Source organism: Mobula hypostoma, chromosome 3 (genome assembly GCF_963921235.1).
Source record: "Mobula hypostoma chromosome 3, sMobHyp1.1, whole genome shotgun sequence".
Taxonomy (NCBI): Eukaryota; Metazoa; Chordata; class Chondrichthyes; order Myliobatiformes; family Myliobatidae; genus Mobula; species Mobula hypostoma.
In genome coordinates, this window is record NC_086099.1 from 196,418,136 (window position 1) to 196,436,242 (window position 18,107).

The 18,107-nt window shown below is 37.5% G+C and overlaps 1 protein-coding gene across 5 annotated transcripts in view; it reads right to left on the reverse strand.

Annotated features, from left to right (window-relative positions):
- pard3aa (par-3 family cell polarity regulator alpha, a) overlaps positions 1-18,107 on the reverse strand; it is an 883,471-nt gene that overhangs the window by 689,481 nt on the left and 175,883 nt on the right. The window lies entirely within an intron of this gene.

Here is an 18,107-nt window from a genome sequence, read left to right on the forward strand (position 1 = left end):
ACTACCATTGGGCAGGATGTGCTGGAGTTCTGGGTCACACGCCGCAAGGTTCGGGACAGTTGTTGCCCTGTAGTCCTCGGGCTGCTGCATGGGCTTCGCTCACCTCGGTGCTGAATGGGCTCCATGGTTGTGGACTCACTTTTGGGCACACTGCAGTTCATGTTCCACATATTTTTCATTTACTTTTCCTTTTTTCATTATTTGCCCAATTTGTCCTCTTGTGCAAACTGGATATGCGGTGGCCTTATTGTTTGTGTTTTTTTTTAGTGAATTCGATTGTGTTTCCTTGTTTTGTGATTGTCTGTAAGAACATGAATGTCAAGATTGCATATGATATATGTACATACCTTGATAATAAAATCGAACTTCAAAGATTAAAAACGGAAAACACTGGAAGAACTCAGCAGGTCAGGCAGCATCTATGGAAAGAGCAATAAACAATCTGCTGGATCGGGGTTCCCAACCTTTTTTTTATGCCATGGAGCCTTGCCATTAACCTTGGGGTTCGTGGACCCAATGTTGGGAACCCCTGTGTTGGAGGAAGTCAGGTGAAGGACCATCAGTGGGGAGGGAGGATTGCCGAAGTTTCAGATTGTATCCCTGTATCGGGAGTGCAGAGGATTGACTGCCAGTATAGAGGGGGAAAGTGGTGATGGGTGAATTGGGAAAGGGTGAAGTATGCCTAGAACTCAGACTCCAATCCCCCACAGCCCTTTTTCTCTCTATACAGGCCAGTTTCCCCTCTCCTGAAACACCAACAGTTCTTTCATCATCAGCACCTCCACTCCCACCCACAGATGTTGTGTGACCCACTCATTTCCTCCAGCAAAGTGTTTTTGCTCCAAATTGCAGCCTCTTGTGTGTCTTCTGTTGAAAGAGAAACATTTCATGTTTCAGATCAAAGATAGCAGAGTAGGTGGGAGGCAAATGGGTGGAACAAAGGGAACATCTGTAATGAGGTGACATGATGCAGCCCTTGAAACGATCTTGTGTAATGTGTTGCTCATATTGTGAAATATGGGTGGTGTTCAATCATCCAGCCTACTGGGTTGTGCTGAGAAGGCCTGTATATGCAAATCAAAGGGAATAGAGTGTAAAAAATGAAAGAGGGAGGAGAGGAATAATGGATAGTCCTGAAACAAACAATAATAAAGAGCAAGTTAGTTGAAATTGAGAAATTCAGTGCTGAGTCCTGCAGGTTGTAACATGCTCAGACATAATAAGGTCTTCCTTCTGGTTCGCTTTGGGCCTCATTATGAAGTGCAAGAAGCCACAGATAAAAAAAACTAGAGTGTAAGTGGGATGGTGAATTAAAATGGCACGCAAACTGAGACTACGGCTCAGACAAAGTTCAGCACAGAATGTCCTACTAGCTGCCCAACAATTTAGCTAATTGGTTCACCAACATTGTCAAAACCAATTTCAAGAGAATCCCATCACCAACGCTTGCCCACAGGCTCCAGGAGCTCACCTGGCTGGCAATGAAGTGGATCTAGCCCATCAGATTCTTCCTACACAGTGTCTTAAGTCCAATGTACACTACCCTTGACACGACTGTGATAAGGATGAGGCTTAATGTCTATCTCTTTATGGTCTGTGATTGCAAAGATCGTTGGGAAAAGAATGCAATGGTCCATGTCAAGCAGTTGCCTGAAAGAGGACACTCTGATTTATGGGCTTTTCACAAAGACATCAGCCAAGACAAACATCATGCTCCTTTCAGATCAGCAACTCAGTGAAAGGTACGCTGCCCAAAACTTGTTGGCCTTCCAGAAAAACAAGGGATGAATGCTGTAACCTGGCATATTCTAGGCTACAGGAGTAAGAGACATACTGAACCTTGGGGCATCCCAATGCAAAGGCTTTGTGAGCAAGGATATTACTCCTTCCAAGGTCCTTCCACCCCTTGTCACTAAAGGTCCAGTCCACGTAAATAACACACTTCCTCCCCCACCATCAAACACAAATTATATAATTGTTTAGAGGGGTGCATGAATGTATGACTGCAATGACTTGTCAGCATTATGAATGTACAGATTGGACAACACTAAATGTAAAGAAAACCATGCAATGTTTTTTTCTTTAAAATTTTCGATGAACCAAGTTTAGTTTTGAAATAATAAAAAGTGAAGGAAATGTTGAGGAAGCCAAACATGGTCACTAGATTGGAAGATGTGGCAGTAAATCGCCACTTTAACTAGAAAAAATGCATCCCTGGATCAAAGGATAGATCCTGCTGATTTGGAAATCATCTATACACCTGGACAGATTGCCTCCTGGAATATGCCTTGCTGAACAATTATCACCACAATCATTTGATGCCTGTTAAGCACTAAGTTCTTGACTTTATTCATTTTTAGAACCCATCAGAGTGATTGCAGGACCATATTCACTTCTTGACTCTACAATGAATTTCCTCCCTAAATAAAAGTTACACAACACCTTCAGAAATGTATTTTAATAAAACGTTCAGAAAGAATGGAATACTTCTTTGCAATATTAAAGAGCATTCCCATTTAATCTCAAGGAAAATCAAAAATGCCGGAATAACAAAACCTGACACATTAACCCTTCCTTCCTCTAATGCTGGTTGATGGGCTCAAGATTTCGAAACTTATCAGTTTTAGTGATGGATTTCTATTATCTGCAAAGCTTTCTTTTAATATCTACATATAAAGTGGAAAGGTGACTTGATTAAGAAACCTAGCACCATTTTAGCACTTTAAAATGCACAATACCACAACATAGGGCTGTTGAACCAAACAGCAGCTACAGTTTCCTTCTGACAACTTACAAAGATCAATACAAGTTGCATCAGTGGCAATCACAGACTCTCAATCCAATTTTTAAAAAGTGCCAACATGCAGAATAGCAAGCTCCGGAATGCGCTTGAAATTCAGCACCATCATAAACACGGGTCAACAAATGGAGAATATTTGCCAGGGCAGACAATGACATGCTGGAAGTGGGTGGGTTTATTTGGTTGAAAGGTACCAAGTCACGACAGGTAATTTAATGTTAAAACCACATTAAACAAGCGGAAGTCCAAACCACAAAACAAATGACTGCATGTCACCTACCTGTATAGTTATAATTATTTTGTTCTGACCATGCAGAATGGCACACTAATTACCTATTTATACATGTGACAATTACCTTGACATGACTTGACAAAGCTTCTCCAGAAGCTGTGTGCCCATGATGAGCATCTCAAAGATAAATGCCAATAACACACAGATCACACATTCATTCATTCTCCTGCTGTTAGGATCAGGTTTATTGTTACTGCTTTATATGATGTGAAACCTGTAGCAGTAGTACAGTCTAAAGGTACAAAGTTACTACAAATTACAAATGAAATAAACAGTATCAATAAAGAAATAATGAGGTTGTGTGTTGAGTGAATGGATCACTGCTTCCAGATTGTTAGGGTCCTACATCAAAGCAGTCTTACTCTAATCACAGGAGGCAAATCAATCTCCTGCTTATGACCTTCCATTGGATCCCAGCTCATCAGTGCAACAATTTTTTTTTAAAAGGACATTTCTTCTTGTAGTCATTCACGACCCTATCTTTCCACCATCTCTAATTTCAACCAAAGCAGCAATACTTCACTATCATTCAGTCAAAACCCTGGTAAGCCCTCAGCAAGATGGGAGTAATTTCAACATAGAATAGCAGCGCTTCAAGACCACCAACTACAAGGGCAACTAGGAAGAAGCAATCAGGAATGAGCAATCAGATTCAAGATTAAATAAATTAAAGAAACCCAAATCCTAAGTAACACTAAACAGATGTGTAGCAACAAGTCACTCTTTCAAAGAACAAGAGTCTCAGAATTCAGTCTCCAAAGAACCCATAAAAACAGTTAAATTTGGCTTATCTAATAAATGTAAATCTGCTGTTCTGATATAACTGCCATTTAGTATAAACACTGGCCACATATTTCACATCTCCCAGCCCAAGTCTTGGTAAACAACTCAGCAATTTACTGTCTCACATTCCAGCACTGCTGCAGCACGATTCCAGTCACTGAGTGCTGTAATGGCAAAACAAGCCTCTCCTCTGATACAAAAGGTGAACAAATCAATACCTCAGTCAAATGAATCTGTCAATCTCATTTATTTTTACCATCAATAAATGAACACAAGATAGTAAATCTCAAATTTGTAGTGAGATTCACAATAAAGGAAATAATCTGATCAACAGATTACATTGCATTCCTTTTAACCATATATAAAAGGAAGACTGTCTTAGGGAAACTCTGCACCACCCCCCCCCGCCCCCCCCCCCCACACCATCGGCATCACGGGCCATCACAGACCCAACTGCCAAGCTTTGTCTTTCATTCTCAGCAGGTCTGCTGATTGAGCTCTGACCCTTTCCCAGCTCTAAACTGGGGCCTGGGCTGAAGAGATGCCAATCAAATCAGCTGCTTCTCCCAGTCCCATCAAGTTGCAAGACACAATGGAATCTATAATTCATTTTGCCGGAATTGATTAGATCACCCAACAGTAACACAAGTTAAGCATGATTGAACACTTGTATGCTGTTGAAGCAATCTTTCAAGGTGCCTTTCTGAATTCTAATCCAAAGCTTCCTGTATCACTGCACTGCAAAACTCACCCTTTGTTTGTTAAAGCATTGAATTTATGTTCCACAAGGACCTCCACTAATTATTCTCCATCTAGCCCAATCAATGTTTCTTTTCTTCACAACTCACACAATTCCTTTTAACCACAATCTTTAAATACAAATTTAAACCCAAATCTATTCCTTCTAAACATAAAATACATTTGTTAATTTAAACTCAAACCAAAATTTCTCCATGCAAAATCAAAGCTCCAAGCCGCTGCTCCAGCTCACGTGAAGAGTAACAAGAGAGGGAATCTCTTGATGTTTTACAACTTTATTAATAGAATGTCATAACTTAGTGGAAACCCATGGAAGCCCCTTTAAAGTGAACAAACTATCTGATAATTACAACAGTAATTATACAAGTGAAAACTGGATTGAATAAGATGCAAGAGCATCTTTTCAGTCAAGCACAGATTTTGATTTTGATGTCAGGGTTAAAGAGGTACAGTTAATCCATGTTTAAGGCTGATCACAATTTTTAGAAAAGATCAGATAATGATATCGGCTAACTAAATCATCTTGCCCCAAGATCTGGAGTCTCTGACAGTTCAAGCTGCCTGCATGCCTTCTTTTGACTGGAAAGCCTTCATCCCTGAGACCATTCTTGTAAACCTTTGCTGATCCCCCTCTGAAACTTCCTCTTTCATTCTGTACCAGAACTGGACATAACATGCCAGCTGTGGACTGATTTTTATTTCTGAGAAATTTGAACAGAAATCCCCTTGCCCTTGAACTCTTTGTCCCTATTTATGAATCCCAAAATCCCTTATGTTTTGTGAACCATTCTCAACAATTGATCCAGACAACAGGAAAACTAGCAAACCTGAAGAGCATTCCTGCGTAGCTATACCCTTCAAATTACCTTGGCGTACAGTAGAAATGAAATCTAAAATCCAGAAACATGCAAGGCAATTAAGCATTTCTTCTGCCAGAGATTCTATCTTAAATCTGTAAAACAAGTTGGAATGTAACTTAGGAAATATTTCGAGTTGCACAAATTATTTAACAAAACACTTGGTTCAAGCAACTTGGTGCTGAAATATTTCATTCATAGAATATCTGTTTGCATCACCAGTTTCAGGAAAAGTCAGCATCAAATTCAGAACTCTGCCTGGTTTTAAGCTGCTCGTAGCGCTGGAGACTGATCTGGAAGTCTGCCTACCTCTATCAATCCTGAGCCATTTCAGGCCCAAAATCTTAACTCTTTTGCTCCTGAAGTGCAAGTGAACATCCCTGGAAATTGTTGCAAATATATTCTGCTGCCCGCTAGTCAGGTTGCTTATCTGCTGAATGTCAGGCTGAGGACATTTATTTATTTAAATATTTTTTAAAAAAATAAGCCTACCATCCATGATTATCAGCCTTATTGGACTCTTTGGTTTTATAAATCAGGTTTCTTGTGGCCTCCCAGTTAACCTCCAAATCTTGATATGAATATTTCAAGCAATGAATCTGTGACACCTGACAGATGTCAAAATGTCACTTTCCAGCTATTTTTATAACTGCTCATACTTCTTGTCTTTCAGTAGCAACTTACTTTTATATTTCAACACATCAAATGGTAATTGTAATAATGATCAAGGGTCCTGAGAGTAGTACATGCACTGAATTTTACTAATTACCATTAAATCCAAGCAAATGCATCACGAAAATCATGACTAAATTGGTGAGAAATTGCTCAGAAACATCCCAATGAAAGTCATAAATAAACCACCCCAACATTTTCTTCAGTAATTCAACTTTCTGCACGCTTGTCATTCTGAGTTAAAGTTGCTGCAGACTTATTTTGTTGAATGCGCCATGAGCAACATACCATGCAATCAGCAAAGTTCCAAGCTCAGTTCTTGGTCACGTCAACCATACCGGGCAGAGCACATACACAAATTCGGTGAGGTTCCGAACTGTTCTCAGTTTCCAATCAGTTGCAGGAGCTCCCATTTTCATAATAACCTGGTTATTATAACTACATGTAGGCATTGGTGAAAATAAATTGGCATTGCTGCAACGATTCCTAAAAACTCAAATATATAAAGCCTAACACCATCAGGAAAATGAGAGTGGCAACCAAGAACCACAACTGAGTGGAACTAATCAGACCAAATTAGCTGATCTGTACAACAATTCCCTCAAGCTCCACACACAGATACCATCAAGAATTCCCCCAAAAATTTAATGGCTTCTGAAATGAAATCGTAACCTCGGATTTTGATTGCATTGAATTTATGACTAAGAATAAAATTGGACTGGAATTGGGTGGGGTTGGAATCTTACTTCAAAATTTAATAACAAATTGAAAGATGCAGATTACATAGCTTTCTTGTGCTGACCTGTCTGACACACTCTCCCTTAAAACTAATATTCATCCTATTCATACACAAGTTCTTTGCTATCAACCATAGAATCTTTCTCTACTGGGGATGAGGAGTCTGAGGATTCGCTATCCTGTTGTTATAAAACCATTGAATGCTTCCTGAGTACAGCAAGAGTGACTCTTGATATCACAACCTACCGCTTTGTGACCTTACACTCAGATGTTGACCTGCACTTTCACTGTAACACTTCATTCTGCATTATATCATTCTTTCACCCTGAACTTCCTCAATGCACAGTTGTTATTAATTGATCTGTACAAATGACGTGAAAGAGAGGTCCTTCACTGTACCCAAGAGTCTGTGACAATAATAAACTAATTTACCAATTTTTCTTCAATGCAGTGGATTCCAATTAATTGGGACACATCAGGACCAGTACAGGGACTTCCGGTAGCGCTCATGGAGTGAAGTCGCGTTCTTGACTCGCTCCATTACCTCTGAGTTTTTTCTCTATGGTCAGCTATACTTTAATTAACTATTAAGGCATCAATTCTTACAATACTTTGAATTAAACTGAATTCTCCGACAATTGGATGATACTTAGATCTGCTATGTCTAAGAACGGGAAAAACGGCAAGGATGGTAAACCTCCGGTTAAACCGAAAGCTACGGATTTCCCCCCGACTGAATTACCGGTGACTTTGAAAGCGATATCGGAGTTAATTCAGAGGGAAATTTCAACCTCTGTTAGGGAGATGATTCGTACGGAAATTGCAGGCTCTGTTAAAGACCTGATTCATACGGAAATCTCAACTAATTTCCAGAAAATTGCCGATTCAATGGATAAGATGCAAACATGTATTGCGGAACATCAGTCGGCTATATCTGATCTTCAAAAATTCGCGCAACAAAGTGAGCTTAAGATGGGGAAAATCGAAGAAACAATTAATGTAATGAAGAAGAAACTTGACTTTTTGACTTTTAAAAACTCTGACTTGGAATCTAGAATGCGACGGCAGAATTTACGAATGATCGGGGTGAGGGAAGCTGTTGAATCCAACAACTCCATGAAATATTTTTCTCAACTTTTAAAAGATGCATTCCCTACTGTATTTCCTGACCAACCACCGCTTCTGGATCGTGTTCACAGAATCCCATCATACTCGTCTAGGTCAGATAGACCTAGGCATGTTATTTTACGTTTTCATTATTTTCAAGACAAGGAGAGACTGTTTCGATTCGCTCGATCTAAAGGTTTCATTGATTTTTCGGATCTTAAGTTCCGATTCGTGGAAGATTTCAGTAAACCAATCTGGGACCAACGGGTTCGTTACAGATCCGTGATGTCGGAATTCTATAAGATGGATTTAAGACCAGCGCTGCTGTACCCTGCACGTCTAAGGATTCGAATGTCAGATGGAGCCCTTCGTTTTTTTGATTCTCCATCGGATGCCCAGAGTTATCTGGATCAACTTTCATCTTCAACATCTTAATTGCCTTTTTTTAATTATCTCCGTTGATCGGAGGCGGTGAATTGGTTGGTTTTAACTTTTTCGTGCCCTATCTGGGCAGAAAAGTTTACTTTTGATTTCTTAATATGGTTGCTAAACTTTCTTTTTAACTGCGTCATTTCTTTCTTTTCCCAGGGGATTCTGGGTGGTTACTTCCCTTTTGTCATCTTACGTATTTCCTGTGTGGCCTTAAATTTTGTAGTTTTTTTTTAAATTTTATTCTGTTTTGCTTTTTATAACCACTTTATGTCAATAATCCTATTTTTTCTTGTTGCTGTGTCTATTCATGGGTTTGAGGTTTATTGTGGTTTTTTTTAATATATATTTTCCGGCTTTTGTTCTGTTTTGTGTGTATTTTAATTGAGCTAACTTTTTTTTACTTTTTTACTGTTTTACAATTAGCTGATCTTTTTCATATTTATACCTTTTTTTTTAGGGAGCGTATACCGGAAGACATGGGGGTAGTTTTAGCGCTTGCTTCTTTCTGGCGGGTCTGCTTTAGATTTTGCCTTGGGGTCTTGGGGTGGGGGGTGGTGGGAGGGGCTTCACGTTTTAGTTTGTTTCTCTTTGGGCTATATACATTATTGAAGTACTGGTTGCGTCCTTTTTCCCGGTATCTTTTGTATGTTCTGTTTCCTCTCCGGGTTTGTGGGTCGCGCCTATTGTCAATCCTCCTTGTTGTCGGTTGACTTTAGGATTTATGGAGTCTATTATTAATTTTGTCTCCTGGAATACTAATGGTCTTAATCATCCTATTAAAAGGAAAAAAGTTTTTAAAGTGTTCCGGAGACTTAAAGCACAAATTTTATTTTTACAAGAGACCCATGTACGGAGGGGGGACAGACTACGTTTTTTCAAATTCTGGAAGGGACAACAATTTCATTCAAACTCCAATGCTAAGATTCGAGGCGTCTCTATTTTTATAGATTCCTCAGTTACTTTTATACAACAGGATATTATCTCTGATCCGAATGGTAGATTTTTATTGGTTAGTGGTTTACTATTTAATAAAAAAGTAGTTTTGGTTAATGTTTATGCTCCTAATATGGATTGTCCGGAATTTTATAAATCATTGTTTGATCAGTTTCCGAATTTGAACGAGTTTTCATTGATTTGGGGCGGCGATCTTAATACCTGTTTGTCTCCAGCTCTGGACCGTTCGGCTCCTTTACGGACTTTACCTAATAAATCTGCAAATCTGATTAATTTTTTCCTTTCTGATTCTGGGTCGACGGACATTTGGCGTTTTCTGCATCCTCAGGAAAAAGACTTTTCCTTCTTTTCACATGTTCATCATTCCTATTCAAGAATTGATTATTTTTTCATTGATTCTCGTCTTATTCCCTCAGTGATTAAATGTGATTATGATTCTATAACCATTTCGGATCATGCTCCACTTAAGCTTTCTATTAAAATTATGGCCAATATACCAAATAATAGACAATGGCGTTTTAATTCGCTGTTGCTTCAGGACTCGGACTTTGTTAATTTTATGAATGAACAGATTGAGCTTTTTTTTACAATTAACCATACAGAAGATATTTCGGTTAACACTCTTTGGGACACTTTTAAAGCCTATATTCGGAGTCAGATTATTTCGTATTCTGTTGCTTTGAGGAAGAAACAGAAGCAGGAGGAGATGGCAATTGTGGACAAGATTAAAGAAATTGATAAGAAATATGTTATGGCTCCTTCTGAGGAGTTATACAAACAAAGAACTGAACTTCAAATGGAACACAGTTTATTACTCTCATCCTCGATTGTAAACCAATTAAAGAAAACAAGAAGTGACTTTTATGTTCACAGTGACAAAATTGGCAAGCTGCTGGCTAATCAATTGAAATCTAATTATGTTAAATCTCAAATCAATCAGATTTATAACCAAAATGATCGATTGATATTGGATCATGTGGGGATTAATCAAACCTTTTGTGATTTTTATTCTTCTTTATATCAATCAGAGTCTCCTCGAGATTCTAAATATATGAATGATTTTTTAGATAAGTTAGACTTCCCTCAGATTTCACAGGATATGTCTTCTTTATTAGATACTTCCATTACAATGGATGAGATTAAGAATGTTATTTTTTCTATGAATCTGGGGAAAGCTCCTGGCCCTGATGGGTTTACCGTTGAATTTTATAAATGTTTTGCTTCTTTATTGATTCCTTGGCTCTGTAAGGTTTTTGAGGCTTCTTTGAAACTTGGTAAACTTCCTGAATCTTTTAATAGAGCATCAATTTCTCTAATACTAAAGAAGGATAAAGACCCTGCTCAATGTGCATCTTATAGACCAATATCTTTATTAAATGTTGATTCTAAAGTTTTTTCTAAGTTATTAGCAAATAGACTAGAAAAAGTACTTCCTTCTATTATTTCGGAAGACCAAACGGGTTTTATTAAAGGTCGTTACTCTTTTTATAATATTCGTACATTGTTAAATATCGTTTATACTCCCTCACAAAATGTTCCTGAGTGTGTTATTTCTTTAGATGCCGAGAAAGCTTTTGATAGAGTAGAATGGCCTTATTTATTTAAGGTGCTTGAAATGTTTAATTTTAGCTTGAAATTTAAATCCTGGATTAAACTGTTATATCACTCCCCTGTAGCCTCGGTTCGTACTAACTCTTTAAACTCACCTTTTTTTCCTCTCTTTCGTGGTACTCGACAAGGCTGTCCTCTTAGTCCCCTATTATTTGATATTGCATTAGAACCTCTTGCAATTGCTATTCGAGAATCTTCAAATATTACTGGGATAACTCGGGGATTAAAGTCCCATAAATTATCACTCTATGCTGATGATTTACTTTTATATATTTCTAATCCTGAGAGATCCATTCCTGCTGTTTTAGAGTTATTAGCACAATTTGGTCTTTTCTCAGGTTATAAATTAAATCTTAGTAAGAGTGAACTTTTTCCGATTAATAAACATCTTCCCTTATATTATAAATTTCCATTTAAATTGATTAATAATTACTTTTCATATCTTGGGATTAAAATTACTTGTAAATACAAAGATTTATTTAAGACTAACTTTTTACCATTAATAGACCATATTACTCAACTTTCATCTAAATGGTTTCCCTTATATTTAACTTTGATTGGTCGTATTAATGCAGTTAAGATGTTTTTTTTGCCAAAATTTTTATATGTGTTTCAGGCATTACCAATTTTCGTTCCTAAATCTTTTTTTGATAAAGTTGACTCTAAAATTTCTTCATTTATTTGGCAGAATAAGAATCCGAGACTGGGTAAAATACATTTACAGAAAGCTAAGAGAGATGAAGGTTTAGCATTACCTAACTTTAGATTTTATTATTGGGCTATTAATATTCGACATATGAAATTTTGGTTACTTGACCAGGACATACTATCTATTCCTAAATGGGTAGCATTGGAATTACAATCTGTTCAGGGTTATACACTTGGTTCTATTTTAGGCTCCTCTCTTCCTTTTGATTCGAAACGTCTTAAGCAGGTCTCTAACCCGATAGTTAAATATGCTTTGCGCATTTGGTTTCAATTCAGAAAATTTTTTGATCTTAATCAATTCGGGTTAGCGATTCCTATTTTAGGTAACATATTTTTTCCTCCCTCTTTTACGGATCGCGCTTTTCAAACTTGGAAGACTAAGGGTATTTTACGGTTTTTGGATTTATTTTTAGATGGTTCCCTTATGTCTTTTGAACAATTATCTAATAAATATAACTTATCAAGAATACATTTTTTTAGATATTTACAAGTTAGAAATTTCCTAAGTACTATACTTTCTTCCTTTCCAATGCTTCCTCCTACATATATTTTAGATTCGATAATTAACCTTAATCCATGTCAGAAAGGTGCATCGGCTATGATTTATAATATTATTATGAAACTTAGGAAAGCTCCATTTGATAAGATTAGGGTAGATTGGGAACAGGAATTGGGGCTTACCATTTCTGTGGATGATTGGGGGCAGATTTTACAATTAGTTAATACTTCCTCTATTTGTGCTAAACATTCCCTAATTCAATTTAAAGTGGTTCATAGAGCACATATGTCCAAAGATAAGTTAGCGCGTTTTTACTCGCATATTAATCCTTTCTGTGATAGATGTTCGGGGCAGATAGCCTCTTTAACTCATATGTTTTGGTCTTGCCCTACTTTGGAAATTTTTTGGAGAGATATTTTCAATATTATTTCTAAGGTATTAAATATAGATATCTCTCCTCACCCTATTACTGCTATCTTTGGACTACCTAAAATTTCTAGTAATCTTTCCCCTTCAGCCCGTAGAATGATTGCATTTCTTACTTTAATGGCGAAAAGATGTATTTTACAACATTGGAAAGAGCTTAATGCTCCAACTACCTTTTTTTGGTTTTCTCAGACGATTTTATGTTTGAATTTGGAGAAAATTAGAAGTAACCTTTATGATTCTTCATTTAAATTTGAACAGATTTGGGGACCTTTTATTCGATATTTTCATTCAATGTAATATTTACCCTTCTTGTTTTTTTTTCACTGTTTTTAATGGAGGTCGGGATTGAGGACGTGATTTTAAGTTTAACTCTGTTTGGTTTCAAGCTAGCCCATTGCTTTGTCTTGCTTTTAGTTAGTTGCACGGTGGGTTTTTTTTTGGGGGTTTTTTTTTTCTTTTTTTTCCATTGATATATATAAAATTTAGTATACTATTATGTTATCTTGGTTTTTTATGCTTAAATTACATTGTTTGTAGTATTTTCTTTTTGGTATTGTTATCTTTTGGAATTTTATTATACTTTAACATTGTATTAATGTTTATATGGCTTACCTTTTTTGTATACTTACTCAATAAAAAGATTTAAAAAGAAAGAAAGAAAGGACCAGTACATTTTGGCCCAATTAAGCAGCTGCCCAATTAGTGAAAGTTTCATGGAAAAAGTCAAAAAGGTATAAAAAGGACAAACTACTGTTTTACTGACTAATAGGCTATATATTTAAATTAAATACATAACCAAATAGAACACTGCCAATACTACTACAATACTTTTAAACTGTATTAATTCCTAATAGTTATTGACTGAGGAACTCATCCAGTATACACAGTGTTCCTTTGATTGACTGTAAATGAACAAAATCTGTGCAGACACCCAATCTGCCTTCATACAACGCTTTTGATGATTGCACCCTCCAAATCTTCATTTTCATTGTAGCATTTAAGATGATTGTTGATACCTTCAAATTCCTCATAATTCCTAAGTGAAATCATTTCATTTTCACTCCCAGCCATTTTTGGCACCTCCAAGCCTGAATGTTTGACTGCAGTGAGCAAAACTGTTCCAAATAGTCTTACTGCTTATTTCTTGACAACTATCAGTGACAAAAATCACTGTTTTTCGAAGACAAACACATGCAACTGATATTATTTAAATTTAAAAACTGCTCACTCAAAACACAGTGTAGTTGCTAATGGCCACACAACTGATGTTAGTTTGGAACTGTTTGGCCACAGTCTCCTGTCTCAATTAAGCGGCATAGTGCTCCAAAAAAATTAAGGGAATCTGGTTATTTCCTCAATTAGTTTTGTTCTTTCAAAGTTTTCCAAAAAAAAAGCTGCCTGGTTAACTGATGGCCCAATTATCCAGAATCTACTGTATTTACACTTCCATAAATATTGTCATTTAAGGCCCTGATAATACTTACAAAGAGCAATAAAAACTGCTTTATTTCAGAGCATCTATAAACAAACATTTCAAGGGGACATGACTCAATAGAAGATGAAAAGTACAACGACACAATGGAACTTTCAGATCATATTGTCCATGCCACCAGGAGCCAATTGAAACGGCATATCTGCCTGCAGGTGTTCTGTGATGATTCCTTCATATACCCAAGTGTTGCATAAATACATCCAGCACAAAGATAAAGATGATACCTGGATGAAAGATATCTTTCTGTATGTATGTATGTTATATCATGGAAATCCAGCTGATTGTTCTGTCTGGGGATTGTAATGTTCACATACTTGAATTCGGTTTGGCCACTTCTGGAAAAGCATAGCTCCACCACCTGGTACTGGATACGTTTCTAATTGTGCCAACTTGAAATGTTCTGCTAACATGGTGCTCAAAACAAAAAGTAAATTTTTGGTAAATTGGTATGTTATCTTCCAATGTATCAAGGTACAGTGAAAAACTTGCCTTGTTAACCATCCACACAGATTACTTCATTCTAACAGTGCATCGAAAACAGTAACAGAATGCAAAATAAAGTTTTACTGTTACCAGAAACATGCAGTGGACAAGAGAGAATTGTCCTGGATGGGTTAATTGTGTTGGCTGCACTACTGAGGAAGCAAGAAGTGTCAACACAGACCATGGAGGGGAGGCTGCTTTCCGCGACAGAAAAGGTTTAGCTGGGTACAGAGCCAAATCATGAAAGACTCAGGTGATTGAGTACTTGAACAGATAAACAGGTGCAGATATAATGCTACAAGTGGAGGGTGTTAAGTGTTAAAGACAATGAGAAGGACATTCTGCTCCCAGATACAAATATAAAAAGAATGCATGCTTATAGGAAGGTAAAGTTATGAAGAGAATGAAATTTGCAAAAATGTAGTGGAAGTTAATCTGATCTGAGAGGGTGATGGCACTGTTGATAGAGACTTGCATGGAACACTGAGCCTACTTTTTTTTATGCTTCACTTCATCACCTTCCTTTCCATCTGCAAACTATCGAAAAGTCAGATCATCAAACTAACATTCAACTGCACTCTGAAATGGCCAAAAGGCAATCAGGTATGCCCAATGAATGCCAGTTTTGGCTAATGACAGATGCATGAGAATAAATACACTCAGGAATAATCCCTTTAACCTCACCAAAACTAACTCTGCCACTTCTGATCACTTCAGGTTCCACTTTCTTACTGTCCTGAGTAACACATTCTATTGAATTGCCCATTACACTTCATGCTTACCAGCTTATTTTGACAGACTCCAATTTTACACTTCAATTCAAGTTAAAATAGTCTTTCTGTGGTTCATAAGTATAAAGCACTTGATTTGATCATCTTTCAAGCCTTTACTTTCTGAGAGACAACACTCAGTTTTACTCATCCTTTTTTTTAGTATGTATAATTTTGCAACACTGATATCATCCTTATAAACACATCACATCTTGCGCATTTCCTCCAAAGTAAGTCCTATATATAGTACGGTGATCGGAGCAGTACACATAATACTCCAATTACAGTCCAGCAAAAGTCTAGAAAGATTTGAGATGAACTGTCTCTGGTTATGTTCATTTATTGCTTGGCCTTATCCACTTCTCTGGGATCATTGTGCCCAAATCTTTATGCAAAATGTGAGTACAAGAGTGGGGTGTCAAGTTGCAACTGGATGTTATAAAGGTATTGGAGAGTACTGCACGCAGCTCAAGATGAAGGATGGAAAGGGAGCAGAAAAGATTCACATGGATGTTACGGAGACTGAAGGGTCTGAGTTACAAGGAAAGACTTGATTGACTGACTGAGGCTTTTTTCTGTGGAGTGTAGCCTGAGGGGTGATCTCACAGAAATGTATAAAATCAGGAAAAGCATTGCAAAGGTCATTTCCCTGGAGCAAGGGAGCCATAGGGGACCTGAGAAGCAACATTTTCCACACAAGAGGGGTGGTGGGTATATGGAATGAGCTGCCTGAGGAAATGGTAGAGATGAGTACAATTAGTATTTAGAAGACAGTTAGATATGTTTGTCAATAGGTCAGTTGGATCTGGGGCAAACACAGATTCACTTAGATCAGCAACTTGGTCGGCATGAATGAGTTGGCCTGAAGAGCCTGCTTCTAAAACTATATCACTCTAGGGCACTCACTCTAAATCACTCTACATCTTGGTTCTTTTCCAAACACATTACCTCTTTAACTGCCCTATCAAAATGTGACAGCTCACACTTATCAATGCTCATCAAACTGTATAGCAGAGAAATGGGCTCCTTCAGCCCATTCCATCCATGCTGACCATGATGCCTATCAATGCTAATCCCATTTGCCTGCATTAGGTCCAAATTCCTCCAAGCCAGGGGTTCTAAAGACCCCTCGGTTAAGGCAGGGGTCCATGCCATAAAAAAGGTTGGGAAACCCCTGCTCTAAGCCTTTCACATCTAGACACTTGTCCAAATTCCTCGAGCACTGTAATCGTATATACCTCATCTATCTCAGCTGGTTCCAGACGTCCACCACCTGCTGTATGAAAAACTTACCTCTCAGATCTTCAAAACCTTTTAATCACACTGTCGACATTCTAAGTCATTTATACGTGTATAATCAACCAAGGTCTCAAAAACCCATCCTTGAAGTAAACTACTCATAACAGACTTTCAGTCAATAAGGCAGCCATCCACTACTTCTATCATCAAATAATGTTGAATTCATTTGCTAATAATGGGCCTATTCTGTTATTAATATCTTTCTGCTGACTTGTGTCAGTTGTCTTCATATTTGACTAACCCTACTGACTTGATTTTGTCTGCAAATCTGAAAAGCATGCTTGATTCTCAAAATGAAATCATTAACCAAAACTGTGAATGAGACTACCACAAAGCTAATATTTGTGAGAATGCATTTTCCTCATCCTGTCAGCATGTCTTTGTGTCAGGAAGCATTGTGCCTTGTAGCTGAGCAAACATCTACACTGCTCCCTACCTCCTTGGCCCTGTGTAGTGAGACTCATTATCTATAGAGTGGCACTTGACCAAATACTGGGGAACTAGGGGGGAGGAAGCATGAGATTTGGGAAGCAATGACTTATTGAGCTAATGTTACAACTGAAATCACCAATGATAATGCATCATAGTGCACTGGGAAACAGAGGAATTAAAAGATCCTTGAGGGACAGCATAAGCAAGCAATTACTACAAAAGATTACCATTCAGAGGTGTTATTGGAATCTTATTGAAGTAGATGTTTTTTCTCAAAGGAGATCAACTCCAAACACTCTGAGGCTCAATTTTCACCATAAGCCCTCAAGACCACTCAAAATCCACCCCTCTGAAAAGTTCCAATGCCTAACTGGGTTGGATTGATACTTCAGATAAAATATGGTATGAACCCATCACATATCCTGACATTTAAAATAAACCCAGGACAGTAATAAATTAACAGAGCAGTTGACAGCTTGAAAATTCTCAAGCAAATATACTTCACAGGCAAAGCAATAGTAACAGCTATGAGAATGATGGACAAACTTGGTTTTTTGATATCTCACTCCAGAGAGAGAAAAAAATACAATTTAAAACATTTCCAAGTAACAATCAATCTGGAGTCAAAAAATGTCATTTTCGGTTTCACCTGCCCACACTATTATAAGCAAGTTCAAAGATTTGAAATCCCACATTCATACAATACATCACATGACACAATGCTCCTTCAACTACCTGTAATGAGTATCCACAAATTAAATGAGAAGCTGAAAACAAAAAAGAGTCTGCCTGGAAACAAACCTCTGGGAAAGGCTTGAAATGTTGTTTCTCACCACTAGGTGTCTCGATTCTGTAGACACCGTTTGGCTCTGTTGAGAGAGTCAAACTGAAATTTTAACCCAGCCTGCTTTACGCCATAGATGCTGCCACTGATAAGGAGAGCTCCATCCTTAAAGTGTTTCTGTTTTCACTCACACTTCAGTGTTCTAT